The following is an 18852-nucleotide window of genomic DNA, read 5'->3' as shown; positions in this document are numbered from 1 at the left end:
TGTCCACACCATTCACGGCTGGATGTGGCAGGACTGCAGAGCTTAGATCTGATCCGTTGGTTATGGGATCACTTAGCTCTGTCTATCGCATGCTGCTTCTGCAGTTTGGCACGCAGATAGTCCTGTGTTGTAGCTTCACCAGGTTTAGAGGTATGCCTGGTGCTGCTCCTGTCATGCCCTCCTGCACTCTTCTTTGAACCAGGGTTGGTATCCTGGCTTGATGGTAATGGTAGAGTGGGGGATATGCCGGGTCATGAGGTTACAGATTGTGGTTGAGTACAATTCTGCTGCTGCTGATGGCCCACAGCGCTTCATGGATGCCCAGTTTTGCAATGCTAGATCTGTTCGAAATCTATCCCATTTAGCACGGTGATAGTGCCACACAACACGATGGACGGTATCCTCAATGTGATGGCGGGACTTCGTCTCCACAAGGACTGTGCGGTGGTCACTCCTACCAATACAGTCATGGACAGAAGCATCTGCAGCAGGCAGATTGGTGAGGACAAGGTCAAGTATGTTTTTCCCTCGTGTTGGTTCCCCCACCACCTGCCGCAGACCCAGTCTAGCAGCTATGTCCTTTAGGACTCGGCCAGCTCGGTCAGTAGTGGTGCTACCGAGCCACCCTTGGTGATGGACATTGAAGTCCCCCACCCAGAGTATATTTTGTGTCCTTGCCACCTTCAGTGCTTCCTCCAAGTGCTGTTCAACATGGTGGAGTACTGAGTCATCAGCTGAGGGAGGGCGGTAGGTGGTAATCAGTAGGAGGTTACCTTGCCCATGTTTGACCTGATGCCATGAGACTTCATGGGGTCCGGAGTCGATGTTGAAGACTCCCAGGGCAACTCCCTCCCTACTGTATACCACTGTGCCACCACCTCTGCTGGGTCTGTCCTGCCGGTGGGACAGGACATACCCAGGGATAGTGATTGCAGTGTCTGGGACGTTGTCTGTAAGGTATGATTCCATGAGTATGACTATGTCAGGCTGTTGCTTGACTAGTCTGTGGGACAGCTCTCCAAACTTTGGCACAAGCCCCCAGATGTTAGTAAGGAGGACTTTGCAGGGTCGACAGGGCTGGGTTTGCTGTTGTCGTTTCCGGTGCCTAGGTCGATGCTGGGTGGTCCGTCCAGTTTCATTCCTTTGTATTAACTTCGTAGCAGTTAGCTACAACTGAGTGGCTTGCTAGGCCATTTCAGAGGGCATGTAAGAGTTAACCACATTGCTGTGGGTCTGGAGTCACATGTAGGCCAGACCAGGTAAGGACAGCAGATTTCCTTCCCTAAAGGACACGAGTGAACCAGATGGGTTTTTACAACAATCGACAATGGTTTCATGGTCATCATTAGACTAGCTTTTAATTCCAGATTTATTAATTAAATTCAAATTCCACCTTCTGCTGTGGTGGTATTCGAACCCATGTCCCCAGAGAAATACCCTGGGTCTCTGGGTTACTAGTCCAGTGATAATACCATTATGCCACCGCCTACCCTGGGTGGTGGGTGGGTGGTGTTACTCTCACTGTCCCAAACATTAACCCTTTCAGACCCTTATACTACAAGAAAGAGCAGTGAATTAAAACTAATACAAGAGCAAAATACTGTGGATGCTGGAAATCTGAAATAAAAACAGAAAATGGTGGTAATACTCAGCAGGTCGGGCAGCAACTGTTTAAAGAGAAGCAGAGTTGACATTTCAGGTTGCTAACCCTTCGTCAAAACTTTCATTCAACGTTGACTATGTACACACATCTCAATTATGTGGATATACACACACACCTCTTATACATGTATACATCTTGCAGAACATATAGACACAGCTGAATTTATACATTTTCACAGGTCTTATACATATTTGTAATCCACATTCCTACCTCTACACGCCAGAGATTTAAGACAGAGCAGGAGAAATGTTTTTACACAGATAGTTGTGAGGTTGCAGAATGCACTGCTGGAGTTAGTGAGTGAAGCAGATACCATGTGAACATTTAAGTGTCGGTTAGATGGTTGAAGGCAAAGGGATCAAAAGGATATGTGCATATCAGATTAGGACTACTGCTAGCATGCAGGATAAACACCAGCACAAATTAGTTGGGCCAAATAGCATGTGATAATTTCTGTGTTAAAAATATACACATGAACATTCAGATACACACATATCCATAGATCAATGATGCATAGACATATCTGTAAAGAGTGATGGGGAGAGACAGAACAGTGCAGGGAAAGAGAGGGGGTGGAGAAAGCAGAAGAGGGAGACAGGGAAATGGACAGTTGAGGGGAAGAGGAGGAGGACAGAGCAGGGGGAGGTGATTCAGGAGAAGGAGTAACAAAAGACAATGAGTTGGGCTCGATATCTGAAAGATGGAATTGGAAGAAGGGCACCTGGTATTGAACATAATGCATGATCAGTGCAGTTGAGAGCAAAGCATCTAATCTCTGCAGAATGTTGGTGAAGGAGCTCAGCCACTATCTCTGTTCAGTGGGGCGTATGATGAAGGTGGAAGCGATGTCTCAACAGTTAAGTTAGGAGGATAGGAACTGATATCAGCCTGTATCACTGCTCAATGATATGGAAGGAAGCAATATCTGATCAGTTGGGTATGGAGGATTGCGGGGGTGGGAAATGGTCACAAGTTCCTTCTGAGAAGTTAATTTTCCTTACAGATTCATTCTGCTTGCTTGGACATACCTTATATGCAGGGTACTACAATTTTTTTTTTAACATGACAGCTTTCATCTGTATTGCTCAGTGTTCAATAAGGGAATGTTAAGGATGCTGCATTGTAAATCAATTTATTATGTTGTTACATTCACATCCTCACCTACTGATGTAGCATCTTTGGTATCTTGACACTACTCACGATTAATATATTAATCTATTAATCTATAATAAATTTCTGTCATCTTTGAACTCAATTTGAACCAATTCTGTCTACATTATTGTTTTGGCTTTGTTAGAAACAATAGTAATGTAAAAACATTAACAGCAGCTTATATTTATATAGCACCTTTAATGTAGTAAAACGTTCCTGGCTACCATTCCACAACCAAGCTCCTCTAACCTTGTTGGGCACCTCCCAGTCCCCTTTGCTCTCCTCCTCAACTTATATCTCCTCCAGCCACTGCTAATAATAATTCTCCATTTTCATTTTTCCTGGAACATACCCCTCTTGTTTCCCAGCCCTACTTGATTCTATTTCTCTGCAACAACTCCACAGAATTCTTTTCAGCCATTGTAGGTATCTTTTTGCCATCACTGTCTCTCCCAAAACTTCAAACTGTTATGACCGCCCAGGACAAAGCCCCCAATCAAAATATATGATTCTGATTGCGGTGGGAGCAACGCACTGTCAATTCAGTCCCATCGCTCCACAGGTTGAATTATATATCTTTAAGCTTTCCAAATCGACGAAAGAAGCAGCCAAATTGAAACAATCTAGAAACCCTCAAATGAGGTGAACCAAACCAGGTATCTTTAGATAACAACAAATTTATTTTTTAAAAAATCTTAAACACTACTAAGATAAAGCAGTATCTGAAGACTTTATAAATTCTTATTTAAAAAAATGAACTCCCGCATTCGCAAACATATACTCGAACTAACAGTAGTTTAGTTTTTAATTAGCTGCACGAAAAAATAGAAAAAAAAGTAAAGTCTTTGCAGATTATGCTTCCGATGAATGGTTTTCTGACACAAAACAGTCAAAGTTCACTTGCAGTCTTCCAAGGTCCGATGAATCCAAAGATCTTTCCAGAGATAGGAATTCAGCAGTTCAGTTCAGCAGTTCTAGTATTAAACTCTTCTTTTTCCAGCAATGAACACAGTAGATCAATAATTTGTTATTTCTTTAATCTGACTTGATGCTTTTTTTAGAATTTTGAGAGAGAAACTACACAAATTGACTTGGAGAGCTCTCCTTTCTTCCTTCACATGCTGGCACAGCTGTCCACCTCTGCAAAACCAGTTTTTGCTAGCCTGTTTCAAAGTCAAAATTGATACATTGAATGTCTGTTCTCTGTCTCTTTTTGGCTGTAACTTAGCAATCAGAATGCACTTTCGCTTACAGTCTTTGGGGCTTGCTACCTTAACGAAGTACTGATCTTTTACAGCCTTAAAGGCGCATTGCAATATTTCCCGAGGAAACAAAACAGGATCGTGACACAAACCTAAATACCTCAACTACCTCTTTTTTTGCTAGTGCTCGCTATTATAAGAAGCTCCCTTAGCATTGCTCTCTTTCCCTTCAAAATCAATCCTCTTAAAAATCCCTCTGTCTAATTTCCCTTCCCTCTCTACTATCATTCTCATCTCTCCAAAAACTTCCTTTATGAATCCTTTCAATCCAGTTTCTGCTCTGGCCACAGTCCTGAGACTGCCTTATTCAAAGAGACCAATGACATCTTCTGTGAATGTGACCAAAGCACATTATTCTTCCTTGCTCAATTGAACCTATTTGTGATATTCATCATGATCGATCATTCCATCCTTTCCTCCATGGTCCACATCCTGGGAACTGTCCTCACTTGGTTGCACTTCTACCTATCTCAACATAGCCAGCACATCTCTAACAATGTCTTCTACTCTAAGTAAACAAATCTAGGTAATTGTACTGACTTACAAAGTGGTGAGATGAATCAGAGGACCGAGGTTAGGGTTCAAGGTCAGTGAATTGCTTTCTGATTTTGTTGTATTCTTTCCTGGGATGTGGACATTGCTGGCAAGGCCAGCATTTGTTGCCCATCCCTGATTGCCCTTAACAACTGAGTGGCTTGCTAGGCCATTTCAGAGGGTAGTTAAGAGTGAACCACATTGCTGTGGGCCTGGAGTCTCATGTAGGCCAGACCAGATAAGAAAGGACAGTAGATTTTCTTCCCTATGGGTCATGAGTGAACCAGATGGGTTTTTATGACAATTGATGGTAGTTTCATGGCACCATTACTAAGACTAGCTTTCAATTTGAGATTTTTGTTAATTAACTGAAATTATGAATTAATTGAATTTAGATTCCACCAGCTGCTGTGGTGGGATTTGAACTCGTGTCCCCAGGACATTAGTCTGGGCCTCTGGATTACTAGTCCAGTGACATTACCACTATGCCACCATCTCTCCTGATACATTTGTAATAAAGCATGACATTTTGAGGTACAAGGGTTTTAATTTTTCTTCTGGTAATTCACTGTCAAACTGGTAACACTAAACTTTAACACAGGGGCTAAAGCTGTACAACATCATGTAGTGCTATATGGCTTCAGCTCCTCCGTAACCATGACCGTTTTCACTATTTCACTGATGCTTGTTGCCTCTACTATAATCAGCTTACCTGTCGTATAATAATTTTTATAAATTATCAACTCCATTATATGAAAACAGCAAATATTTTCTCCATATTTTGTGCATGAATTCAGTATCTCAGTTCTGGCAATTTTCACAATCCACTTAAGCTTCATTATTACAGTATTACATTTATTACCTCACATTCATTTTGCATTACTAATATAGGATGCGAGTTCATGTACAGAGTTCTCCAAACATTGAGATCCCAGTTTTATCTGTGCAACCAAAAGGAGGAAGTGACTTGAGACCAGGTGCTCCCTAACAGACAGCAAAGGAACATTCCAGGACAATTCAGCCTAAACTGCACCCACTTAGCTCATAGCAATCAACTCACGATCCTTGGCAGAGGCCTTGGAGCTGGTTGCCTGCCAACCATCGCAGCTCACTAATGGTGAGTGATGAAATTTAAAGACAAAATGGAGGAGAAAGTAACAGTGGAAATAGTTTCTCTTTTGTCTGTGACATATTGTTATTTTCAGGCCACTTGTTTATTTATAGAGAAAACAGTCACTGAAGGATTCCTCTGTAATGATCATGTGATGTCCATTCCACGGGAGAGAAATAAACCAGATGTGCTCCAATGATGTCAGCCAGTAGAATAGCACAGGGAATTCCACTATCTGTTTTATATCTGAGCTGACCTGAGCTGTTATGTTCCGAAACCAGTTGTGCGATTATAACAAGTCAACATGGTTTTACTAAAGGGAAATCCTGTTTGACAAAACTTATTAGAGTTTTTGAAGATGTAACTAGTAGGGTAGATAAAGGGGAACCAGTAGATGTAGTATACCTAGATTTCCAAAAGGCATTCGATAAGGTGCCACACAAATCTCATTGAAACATAGAAGATTCTGAAGGGGCTAGGTAGGGTAGACACTGAGAGATTGTTTCCGCTGGTCGGGTAATCCAAAACATGGGGGCACAGTCTCAGAATAAGAGGCCGATTATTTAGGACTTCATTCAAAGGTTTGTGAATCTTTGGAATTCTCTGCTCCAGAGGGTTGTGGATGTTCCATCATCGAATGCAGTTAAGGATAGGATAGACAGATTTTTGGTCTCTCAGGGAATCAAAGGATATGGGGAGCAGGTGGGAAAGTGGAGTTGAAGCCTAAGATCAGTCAGGATTGTATTGAATGGCGGAGCAGGCTCGAATGGCCATATGATCTGTTCCTGCTCCTATTTCTTATGTTTTTGTGTAGGGCCTTGATTGCAAAATTCAGGTGCAAATGGACAGAGTGTACACTGCACACACTCCACAGTTGAGCCAGGCATGAAACAGCCAAACCAGCAATCCTTGAAGAGACTGCCAACTTTGTGCCTGCTTTGGGCACAAATTGAATTTTTCCCCTGGTCTTTTGAAAACATTAACAATTTACTGGCCGAATACTCCATCTTCAATGTAAATATCATCCCGGATTCAAAGTGTTCCCTCTTCTGGAAATACTTAGTAGGTCTGGCAGCAACTGTGGAGAGAGAAATAGGGTTAATGTTTCAGGTCTGTGACCTTTCATCATTTGTGTTTAGTAGTTTAGCCTGCTACAAAAAATATCTTGTGTGGCAGATATGGGAGTTAAATTTCCATCCACTCATGTTTCCTATGGGTAGTGCAGTGGGGCAGGGTGGGATACAACTTACCCCTCCTGTTCTGACCTACAATGACCTAATCTTATTTTCCTAGGTTGGGGTAATTTAAGTGTGTATGGCAGACTGCCAACTCTCTTCAATGGAAGCTTGTTTTTGTGAGAGATGGAAATCTCACTGCATTGTTCACTCTCGTTAGCAGCTGAAACGAGTGGGAGAAATTTAAAGGGAGCAACATGCGCCCAAAATGTGCTAGGTTCATATTTATAATTGGTTTTGTAACAGCCCAGCCACACAAGATGGGCAGGTGGAGGAGCAGGATTAAGTAGGCCTGACCAAATCCCCACATGGCGTAAACCTATTAGAGTCCATTCCACCTGCCTCACAGCACCCTACCACTTCCTCCTTACAAGCGTTCCTTTCCATCATCAGAGCAAAGGCAAGAATAGGGAGAATCCATCAAAGACCTAAGTCTGACCCCCTCGCTATGGACAATTTGATAGGCAGTTGCCAAAATCGGAGGGGAAAATCTCAGCTGCAATTTTTAGTGGGGAAAATTTAGTCAAAGTCCCCCCTGTCCCATTTTCCTTAAATGCCCAAATCTGCCTATCTTCAGGATGTAATATGGAATAAAATCTGTCCCCATCTAGTTACCTTGTAAAGAGATAAGAAATAATAGAATTCTATCCATTGTCCAATAGAAGTAGGCATCCATCCATCTCGGAAGATGATAGACTGTGTCCGGGGTATATGTCACTTCTGAATCGAACATCGCCTGTTTTAGCTGTAGAGGTAAATTCCACCATTCAATTCAATCGTGCTGATCTTAGGCTTCAACTCCAATTTCCCACATTCTTCCCATATCCCTTGATTTCCCTGAAAGACCAAAAATCTGTTTATCTCAGCCCAACGATGGAGCATCCACAACCCTCTGGAGTAGAGATTATGCATTATGTTAATTGATTTGTCCCACTATGTGTCACAGACCTGAAAAGTTAACTCTGTTTCCCTCTCCACAGATACTGCCAGACCTGTTGAGTATTTCCAGCACTTTGTTTTTTTTCAAATTTCCAGCATCCGCAGTATATTGCTTTTATTATAGTTTCTGTAATCTCTCCTCGTAATTTAACCTTTGGGGTCCAGGCCTCACAGCTCCAGTGATCCGGGTTCGATTCTGGGTACTGCCTGTGTGGAGTTTGCAAGTTCTCCCTGTGTCTGCGTGGGTTTCCTCCAGGTGCTCCGGTTTCCTCCCACATGCCAAAGACTTGCAGGTTGATAGGTAAATTGGCCATTATAAATTGCCCCTAGTATAGGTAGGCTTGGCCATGTGAGCCGCATGGAAGATGGCAGGATCCCCAAAGACACATTGTACAGCGAGCTCGCCACTGGTATCAGACCCACCGGCCGTCCATGTCTCCGCTATAAAGACGTCTGCAAACGCGACATGAAATCGTGTGACATTGATCACAAGTCGTGGGAGTCAGTTGCCAGCATTCGCCAGAGCTGGCGGGCAGCCATAAAGACAGGGCTAAATTGTGGCGAGTCGAAGAGACTTAATACTTGGCAGGAAAAAAGACAGAGGCGCAAGGGGAGAGCCAACTGTCCAACAGCCCCGACAAACAAATTTCTCTGCAGCACCTGTGGAAGAGCCTGTCACTCCAGAATTGGCCTTTATAGCCACTCCAGGCGCTGCTTCACAAACCACTGACCACCTCCAGGCGCGTATCCATTGTCTCTCGAGATAAGGAAGCCCAAAAGAAAAGAAAGAAAGAATAGGTAGGTGGTAGGGAAATATAGGGACAGGTGGGGATGTGGTAGGAATATGGAATTAGTGTAGGATTAGTATAAAAAGGGTGTTTAATGGTCGGCATAGACTCGGTGGGCTGAAGGGCCTGTCTCAGTGCTGTATCTCTAAATAAAATAAATAAAGTATCATTTTGGTAAATCTATGCTGCACTCATTCCAAGGCCAATATTTCTTTCCGAAGATGTAGTGCCCAGAACTGCTCACGTAATTGCAGATGTTGTCGAACCAGAGAAAGCTCACTGCGTCCTCCGGGAGGTGGGCGACAGCTTCGAGCGCCAGTACCAGCAGGAATTTGCCGACATTGCGCTGCAGATGTGCTGCATTAGAGAACCTGAAGGAAGTCAGGTACAACAAAGGCAAGGTCTCCTTCCATGCTGTACAGTGGGGGACACTGATATTGAGGAGGCCGTGCAGGCTGTGGGCTGGCCTGCTCGCCAGGATCACGATCCACTTGTTGACGAAAACGATGCAGATGGAAGCGAACAGGTTCACCGAGAGTCCGATTTACCTGATGAGGTCCTTTCTTAAGTGCATTACTACTAACCAATTAATGAAGGTACCCCACCAGCATTCAGATCACTAGAGGACAATGGTGGGAGCTGATGAAATGTTCTATTATCTTCACCCCCTTCCTCTACCCCCTCCCCCCCCGCTCCCCCTTCCCAGCTCCCCCCTTGCGCCCCCCCTCCCAGCTCACCCCCCTCGCATCTCCTTCCCCCCCACCCCTTCGTACCCCCTTCCCAGCTCCCCCCTTGCACCATCTTCCCCTCGCACCCCCTTCGGCAACCACGCTCTGCAAGTGGTTCAAGAGTTCACCTACCTAGGCTCAACTATCACCAGTAACCTGTCTCTCGATGCAGAAATCAACAAGCGCATGGGAAAGGCTTCCACTGCTATGTCCAGACTGGCCAAGAGAGTGTGGGAAAATGGCGCACTGACACGGAACACAGAAGTCCGAGTGTATCAAGCCTGTGTCCTCAGTACCTTGCTCTATGGCAGCGAGGCCTGGACAATGTATGTCAGCCAAGAGCGACGTCTCAATTCATTCCATCTTCGCTGCCTCCGGAGAATCCTTGGCATCAGGTGGCAGAACCATATCTCCAACACAGAAGTCCTCGAGGCGGCCAACATCCCCAGCATATACATCCTACTGAGGCAGCGGCGCTTGAGATGGCTTGGCCTTGTGAGCCGCATGGAAAATGGCAGGATCCCCAAGGACACATTGTACAGCGAGCTTGTCACTGGTATCAGACCCACTGGCTGTCCATGTCTCCGCTTTAAAGATGTCTGCAAACGCGACATGAGGTCCTGTGACATTGATCACAAGTCGTGGGAGTCAGTTGCCAGTGATCGCCAGAGCTGGCGGGCAGCCATAAAGGCGGGGCTAAAGTGTGGCGAGTCGAAGAGACCTAGTAGTTGGCAGGAAAAAAGACAGAAGAGCAAGGGGAGAGCCAACTGTGTAACAGCCCCGACAACCAATTTTATCTGCAGCACCTGTGGAAGAGTCTATCACTCTAGAATTGGCCTTTATAGCCACTCCAGGCACTGCTTCATAAACCACTGACCACCTCCAGGCGCTTACCCATTGTCTCCCGAGACAAGGAGGCCAAAGAAGAACTTTATATAGCTGAAGCATAACTTCTACCCTCTATTTCTCTAGATATAATAATTGAGTGCTACTCCAATTAAGAATAAGTTGTTTAAAAAAAATAACTGTTTATCAATTTTTGGATCACAATAGAATATAGGTTTGACAACAAAGTGTTAGCCTCCAAAACCTGAACCATGAGCTTGAAGTCCAGCATTCATTGATTTGAAAACTCGCCATGGGGGAAGATTTCCTCTGTGCAAAATACTTAACAAGATTACAACATTGATTCAGATATGCCACATATTTCCTAATATTTAATAATTATTAATTCTTGGCTAAGCCACTAGATGGAGCCACTCTACATTTTTTTATACTTACATAGGATGTGGGCATCACTGGCAAGGCCAGTATTTGTTGCCCAACCCTAATACCTGAATGGCTTGCTAGGCCATTTCAGAGGGCAGTTAAGAGTCAACCACATTGTTGTGGGTCTGGAGGAGTCACATATGGTCCAGACCAGGTAAAGACAGCAGATTTCCTTTCTCTAAAGTCAACCAGATGATTTTTTATAACAATCGATGATAGCTTCATGACACCATTATTCAGTCTAGCTTCCAGATTTTTCTTAGTTAACTGAATTTACATTCTACCAGCTGTTATGGTAGGATTTGAATCTGTGTCCCCAGGGCATTAGCCTAGGCTACTGGGCCAGTGGCATTACTGCTACACTACCATTTCCTCTGCCTAGCAAAGCAGTCTGCTGAAAGGAAAGGAATGAGCATCAGTGTTATTTCTATTAAAGTGAAGCATGGCAAAATGTGCATGTGGTAGATACATAAAAACAGAAGCCTGGCAATGAGAGGTTGAGGGTTTAAAGTCGCAAAACTGGAAACATGTCCTCATAAATTGTGATTTCAATGGATTTAGTGTTTCAAGAGTGAAATTGGATGAATTAGTGTATATACAGTAACTTAAAATTTTGGGGCATGAGGGAAAAAGTACAATTCAGCTTATTTCTAAATAGTATTGTTTACATCTACACATTGATAAAGTAGCAAAGTAAACAGCAGCAGATAATTTACACACATCACCAGTAGGCAAAGATCCCAAAAGAAGCATTGTTACCTTCAAGACACTTGAAGCAGAAAAGTACTTAATCACTGTATTGCAATCACATCATCATATCTCGGGAGCTATATCTACTTACTTTTTTATATCTTTCTTAACATCTTCAGAAATATTCTCATTTTAGCATATACAGCAATTAGATTTGGACTTAGGAATAAGTAACTCAGTCTCAAAATTTGCAGCTGATGCCAAAAAGGAGGGTATAGCTAACACTGAAGGAGAATGCAACATAAGACATTTGAAAACTTGCTTTCTGTTCAGTTAAGTGGCAAATTAACTTTAGCACAGATAAATGTGAGGTGATGCACTTTGATAGGCAAGCAGAGTTATCACCTACACCTTAGAAAATAATAAACTGAATAGGGTAGAAGAGCAAAGGGATCTAGGGCCATCCGAGCTCATCACAAGATTGCAGTGTGCAGGCAAGCTGGAGAAAGTGGAGGCTGAATCCAGGAGCTGGCCATAGGCAAATGCAAGTGGCTGCAGCTGTTTCAGTTGCTTAAGGTAATACTGATGGATCCATGCCATCCAGACTGTCATGAGCAGAGCTATGGAGGTTCTGCAGCAGTGTGAAGACCGTACCTCTGGAGTTCAGGTTGAAGGGGAACTGCTATCAGATGAGAATTGATGGCTGCATCTAGAAAGAAAGAAGCTGGAGATCTACCCAAGGAAGTTCAGAGCTTTGAAGAACCTTTTGGCTGTAATTTGTACCATATCTGTTGAATGGACTGTCCAGTAAATCTGTGAGATCTATCTTTGTTCTATCTGATTGTTAATGTGTAATTTGTAATGTATATCGACCATGAATTGTCTGTTAATTCATGTTTAATTTATGTTGATTTTGGTTTGATTATCAAAGTAAAAGTTATAAAAGTGAAATCTTGTCCATTTGTTTTTTTTATTGGGGTCGTTCGGTAAATTTGGTTCTTTTGCTTTGTTGATCTCCACGGGAATCAAAACAAGCACATGAGAGAAAAGGAATAGAAGGAAAGGATGAGACGAGGTAGATGGAATGGGAGGAGGCTTATAAAGGATGAACACCAGTGCAGACCAGTTGAGTCAACTGGTCTGTTTCTGTGCTGAATATTCTAATGTAATTCAACTGTTTCCCAGTCACTATCATAATACACATTCCAGTGTTTTTTACACTTTACAAAGAATTGAGTGAGCCTGAGGAATTCCTCTTGATGTCATTAGTGATGATTTTCCTGACTCCCTCTGCCTTGGCGTTGACAAGAGAAATGAACCTGAAAGGCACTGCTCCCATCCAGGCCCAACAGTGGTGGCATTTCCTGTCCCAGACTATTTACAGTGGCTGGGCAGAGTTCAGGTATAGGCCCATCTCTTGATTGGGCTGTAAACCCTAAACCCACGAGGAAATGCAGGTACCTAAAATGCCTCCAACTGTGATCCTGACTTTGCAAAGATCAGGGCCTTAGAAACCTTCAAGGGTTGGGGGTGGTGCGGTTTCAAAGAAATTTTATTGCTCACCTCCACAAAACTCAAAAAAATACCAGGCAAATGTAAAAGCACAGAGACTCAGTGAAACAAGTCCCATCTGGACCCATCAGTGAGGTCAGGGAAATCCACTCCAATATCCCATCAAAATACATGCAAATAAACTGAATATCAATATAGGAAAATAAGGTCATAATTCTGGCTCCTTATTACCAGAGAATTAAAACCTAAGAATATGGTAGTGTACAAAAGCCTCAACTCATTTTAATAATATTCCTTTATCTGCAATTCTAAGAGGTTGACTCCCTGTTTATTTTAAACAGTAATATCTTTTGAAATAGTGGACAAAGGCCTATCATTGAATGTGTTAATGGTAAACTAATCTAGGCTTGTAACTTGGATGCTATTTAAGAGATTATGCACAATGTTATTTGATCAAGTTTTGTACCACAAAAGCACATATTTGCTATTGCTTGATGTTTCTCTCTACTTGTACCAGTTCAATTGCATTACAGTTTCAATGTAGCAATAATTTATTTACTCTTGTATGTTTTATTTTCCTTTTTTATGGAAATGAATAAGAATCATTCCTGATGTTAACCATTGAAGGCAGAGCCTTGGCCCAACAATTAAGTATTTTTTCCCTAAACCCCTCTGCCTTACTACTGCTCTTCCTGCTTTTTGGTTACCTTTCCTATCTCCTGTACTCCTACTTCTTCTTCTCTGTGAAGCCCCTTTGGCTATTTGTTCTTTTAACGATATGATATAAATGCTGATTGCCAGCTCAGCCATAGAAAATGACCTAATTACGAATACCTGTACATTTATAGAAGGCTTGGAGGAAACTATGTAGCCTTAAATAAACAAAAGAGTTAAGAAAATACCAATCATATCTGCAACAGTTCTTCCTGCCGGAACTATACAATATCTCAATGTAAAAATGGATTGAGATATGAACAGAAAATGCTAGAAATTCTCGTTATGCCCCCTCTCCCCATCACCACCACCACCCCCCCCCCCCCCCCCCCCCCCACAGGAGCAGGCTGGTAGCGGTGGGGGGCCGTAAAATTGAGTGGGAGGCCGGGTGGCCATTCCTGATGCCTTCCCCCCACCCCCACACTGCAAATTTACCAGGGGTGGGGGCGGTGAAAAACGGCCTGCCTGGCCCAGGCCAATCAAGGCCCTTAAATGGCCAATTAACTGCCACTTAAGGGCTTCCTCCCACCGCCGCTGGTGTTTTACCAGCGGTCGCCTCAGCCCCCAGAAGACCACCAGGTAAAATCTGGCGGCCTCCTTGCGGGCTGGTGGTGGGCCTTCCTAATCGGGCACTCTGTGCCCCCAAAGCCCCAATGCCCCACTGAAATAAAGTCCTCCCCTTTCCCAACCAACACCCCTTCCCTCGCTGGGGCCCAGACGATTGTCTCTGGCGAGGCCCCAAAAACTTACCTTTGTTCCAGGGCTGGCGTCCATGAGCCTTTTGTGGCTGGGTGCAGTCCCAAAAATGGCCTCCCGCCGAATGAAATATTCTGGCCACTCAACCTGAAAAGTTGGGCGAGATTTTACCAGCCCCCGGGTGGCAGACTAGGAGGCGGGGCAACCGGTAAAATGCCAAGGAGCCCCGTCAGGAGGACTCCCCGATGCAGTCCCGCCGCCAGGCCATTTTACCAGCAGCAGGAACGGCAGTAGCTCGGCCGCCTGCCAACCACAGGCGGGCGACCAATTTATCCAATTAAAGGCCCAATTAAGGGCCATTTCTCCAGGCAATCGGCATTTTGCAGAGCCTAGCAGCCGTACCCCCCAACACCACCACCCCCCCCCCCCCCAACCCTCCCCCGGCCATGTGGGGAGGCCACTAGCTGCCTGGAGGCAGCCTCTCAGCAGCTTCCCGGGAGGGGGTGGGTTGGGGGAGAACCATCATATCCAGAGGCTCCTTGGTGGCACTATCGAGGCTGCAGAGCTGCTGGCCCTCTGATTGGGCCAGCTGCATGGACAGCCAGCCTGCCATCCTTAATTGGACAGTGGGCCTGGCAGTGGCTGACTAAGAGGTTGCTGCTGGGAGTATTGCTGCCGCAGTCCCACTGCCCAATCACACGGGCTCAGGACACTGCCGAGGAAATCCCAGTGATTAACTGTTTCCCTTTTGACAGATGCTGCCTGACCTACTGAATATGTTCTCTTTATATTTCAGCTTTCCAACATATTGGGAGCACTGGGTATGCACAGTGTTACTCACAACCTTGAGAGGCCCTTCACTCTTGTTTCTAACTTGTAAAAGAAAACACGTATTCAGTGGATTTTTTTTTCTGTAGTGCAGTAGTTTCAGGGTGGGAACATCTGCATTTCAGTCCAACAAGTAAAGGCCGGCTCTGGTCTGCAAATGAAACCCGACCCAGGCCCGACAGAACCACGTCCGACCCGAGCCCGACCTAAGCCTGACCCGGCCCAAGTCCTTTCATTTTTCCCGCGCCCGACCCAACCATCAGTTAGCTGAGCTTCCGTTTTTCACTTTTTTGCTTATCTGCACAAGCTTAAAAAAACTGTAACTAAACAACCTTTCAAGTCAAAAAAGTGCATTAACATTGGAGCCACATACCAGAGGTGGTGATAGAGTCTGTTCGACCCAGCCCGACCCGACCCGACCCGGAATGTCGGACCCGGAAGAGCGACCCAACCAGACCCAAACCCGACACATGTTGTCAGGTCCCATCGGGTTCAGGTCAGGTAGCCACGCTCTACCAACAAAATTAGAAGCTCTGGAGAAAAATTATTTTATGTTTCTACTTTGCAAGTCCACCTTCACGCACAACTGTGGTAAGTGGCCAAAACCATTCTCTGTCCCAATATATCCCTTTGTCTCTCTGCTCTAATGTATATCTGTGTTTCCTTCCTTCCTTCTACCTCTCTATGTGCATGTGTAGTTGTGAAATGAGGATTGCAGGAGTTTTCACATGCAGGTGCATGAATGAGTGAGCATGTGAGTTTGGAGGAGGAAGAGAATGAGACTGGGAGTATGAGAGAAATGGTTTTACTTATATTTTCATGTTTTGATTTGATTTGGTGTTGTCAACATATCTTCAATAACCTCATGGATGCAGTCTGCAGTTGATCCCTAATGTAAAGGCCGGCTACCCGACCCAAACCTGATGGGACCCGACGACATGTGTCAGGTTTGGGTCGGGTCGTACTTCCGGGTCCGGCATTCGGGCTCGGGTCGGGTTGGGCTGGATCAGACACACTCTCTCACAACCTCAGGTATGTGACTCTAATGTTAATTTACTTTTTGCACTTTAAAGGTGGTTTTGTTACAGTTATTTTAAGCTTGTGCAGGTAAGGAACAAAGTGAGAAACGGAAGGTAAGTTAACTGATGGTCGGGTCGGGTTGGGTCAGGCGCGGGAAAAAATGGAAGGACTTGGGCCGGGTCGGGGTCAGGCTCGGGGTCGGATGGGGTTCTGTCAGGCTTGGGTCGGGTCTCATTTGTAGACCCGAACAGGCCTTTACCCGAATGCAATTTTATGCACTGATTGTTAAAATTCCACCGGGAGCTGGTTATTTCACATAAAAACACGAAGGTGAACAATAAAGGTGGTGCATATTATAATGTAAAATGTAAAAATGATCTGTAACCTTAAACACATATAGTGATATTCTGAAACAGTAAATGAGATGAATGACCAGAAAAATGGTTTGGTGATATTGATAGAGGTATAAATATTAGTCAGAAGAACTTGTCTGCTCTTCTTTAAATTGTGTCACAGAATCTTTTACATGCACAAGAACAGGAGGATGAGGGCTTGTTTCAATATCTGATCTGATAAACAGTAGCTGAACCACTGGCAGAGTTAACGGGTGGAGAGGAGGGGAGGGGGGGGGAATGTGAGGGGCATCATGAGCCATTTAATTATTTTGAGGTTGAACAAACTAGAAGGACTGCTTTCAATTCGTCCCCTCTGTCACCCATCTTTGGCCTCCAAGTTCTGGCAGCATCTCAGTGTGGTTCCTGGCTCAGCCTTCATTCTAGTTATGTCAGCATTTCCCACTTCCCATCTTGGTCCCCTTCTAGCCAAGTCAGCCAAAATATAAATTCAACTCCACCACCCTCCCCAGCCTGCCAAACCTAGCTTTGCCATTGGCTACAAAAAGCAGCACTTTGTCATCACCATATGAACCCAATTAGAAAAGACAGTTATCTTTGTAAACATTAAATACTCTTTCATGGCAGCAGGCACTTTTAGTTTAAGTTCTTTACCTTGGGGGAAAATCTAAAGTTTTCATGTATGCATGCATATTTTAATAGCAATGCAAGTCCTGTGTAATAAGTAAGCAGCCCATTTACTGCACCCCAAAATGTTTTCTCAATGGTATTGGGAGCATATTGGGAAACAAGTGCTCATCAATCTCCTTGAGCTTTGTCAGGAGTTGACCCTGCTACTGACTCTGCCGTATCCACAGTTGCATTGACACCCCGTTCCTAAGTGCTTATTCCCATGTGTACAGTTATTTAATGATTTTTGATTTAGATTTGATTTAGAGATGCAGCACTGAAACAGGCCCTTCGGCCCACCGAGTCTGTGCTGACCATTAACCACCCATTTATACTAATCCTACACTAATCCCATATTCCTACCACATCCTCACCTGTCCCTATATTCCCCTACCACCTACCTACACTAGGGGCAATTTATAATGGCCAATTTACCTATCAACCTGCAAGTCTTTTGGCTGTGGGACGAAACTGGAGCACCCGGAGGAAACCCACGCAGGCACAGGGAGAACTTGCAAACTTCACACAGGCAGGACCCAGAATTGAACCCGGGTCGCTGTGAGGCTGCGGTGCTAACCACTGCGCCACTGTGCCGCCCGTTTAAGTTTTTACTTTATTATGATTTACCCTGTCTTCTCATTATTTTAGCTGTAGGAGCAGTAAGAGCTGTAGGCCTTAGCCCTTCACTTTTCTTTCTCAATAAACAAAAAATAGTTGGTGGTTGAAGTTGTAATGGATTTTTTCAAGAAATGGATATTCTTTTCCTTTACATGGTCCATCTCTGACACTTCCCTTCCCTTCCTCGACTTCTCTGTCTCCATCTCCGTGGATAGGCTGTCTACTAATATTCATTATAAGCCCACTAACTCCCACGGTTACCTTGACTACACTTCTTCACACCCTGCCTCCTGTAGGGACTCCACGTTCCCTCCACAACACCCTGCTCCACTCCTCCATTATCCCCAGCACCTCGTCCGCTTCTCACGGCACCTTCCCATGCAATCGCAGGAGGTATAACACCTGCCCTTTTACCTGCTTTTTCCTTACTATCCAAGTCCCCAAACACTCTTTTCAGGTGAAGCAGCAATTTACTTGTACTTCTTTCAATTTAGTATACTGTGTTCACTGCTCACAATGTGCTCTCCTCTACGTTGGCGAGACCAAACGCAGATTAGGTGGCCGCTTTGCGCAACAGCTCCGCTCAGTTTGAAAGCATGACTCCGAGCTTCCAGTTTCTTGCCATTTCAACACACCCCCCTGCTCTCATGCCCACATATCTGTCCTGGGCTTGCTGCAGTGTTCCAGTGAATATCAATGCAAGCTCGAGGAACAGCATCTCATTTACCAATTAGGCACACTACAGCCTGCCAGACTGAACATTGAGTTCAATCATTTCAGAGCATGACGGGCCCCCCTTTTTATTTTTAGTTATATTTTCTTTTTTTTAATGTTATTTTATTTTAGTTTGTTTCATCATTCATTTTTCTACCATGTGCCTATGCACTGTTTTTTTTCATGTTTGTGCTTTGGGCCAGGGCTTTTCATTTTTCTGTCAATTAACACCCTCTCTGCACTAACACTTTGTCTTTCAGAACACCGTTAACATACCGTTTGCCTTTGCTCCATTCTGGTCAGTTATTCTCTGTCCTATCAACACCTTGCCTTTTGTCATCTCTTGCCCCGCCCCTG

Source organism: Heterodontus francisci, chromosome 18, assembly GCF_036365525.1.
Source record: "Heterodontus francisci isolate sHetFra1 chromosome 18, sHetFra1.hap1, whole genome shotgun sequence".
Lineage (NCBI taxonomy): Eukaryota > Metazoa > Chordata > Chondrichthyes > Heterodontiformes > Heterodontidae > Heterodontus > Heterodontus francisci.
Note: the sequence above shows the minus strand (reverse complement) of the source record.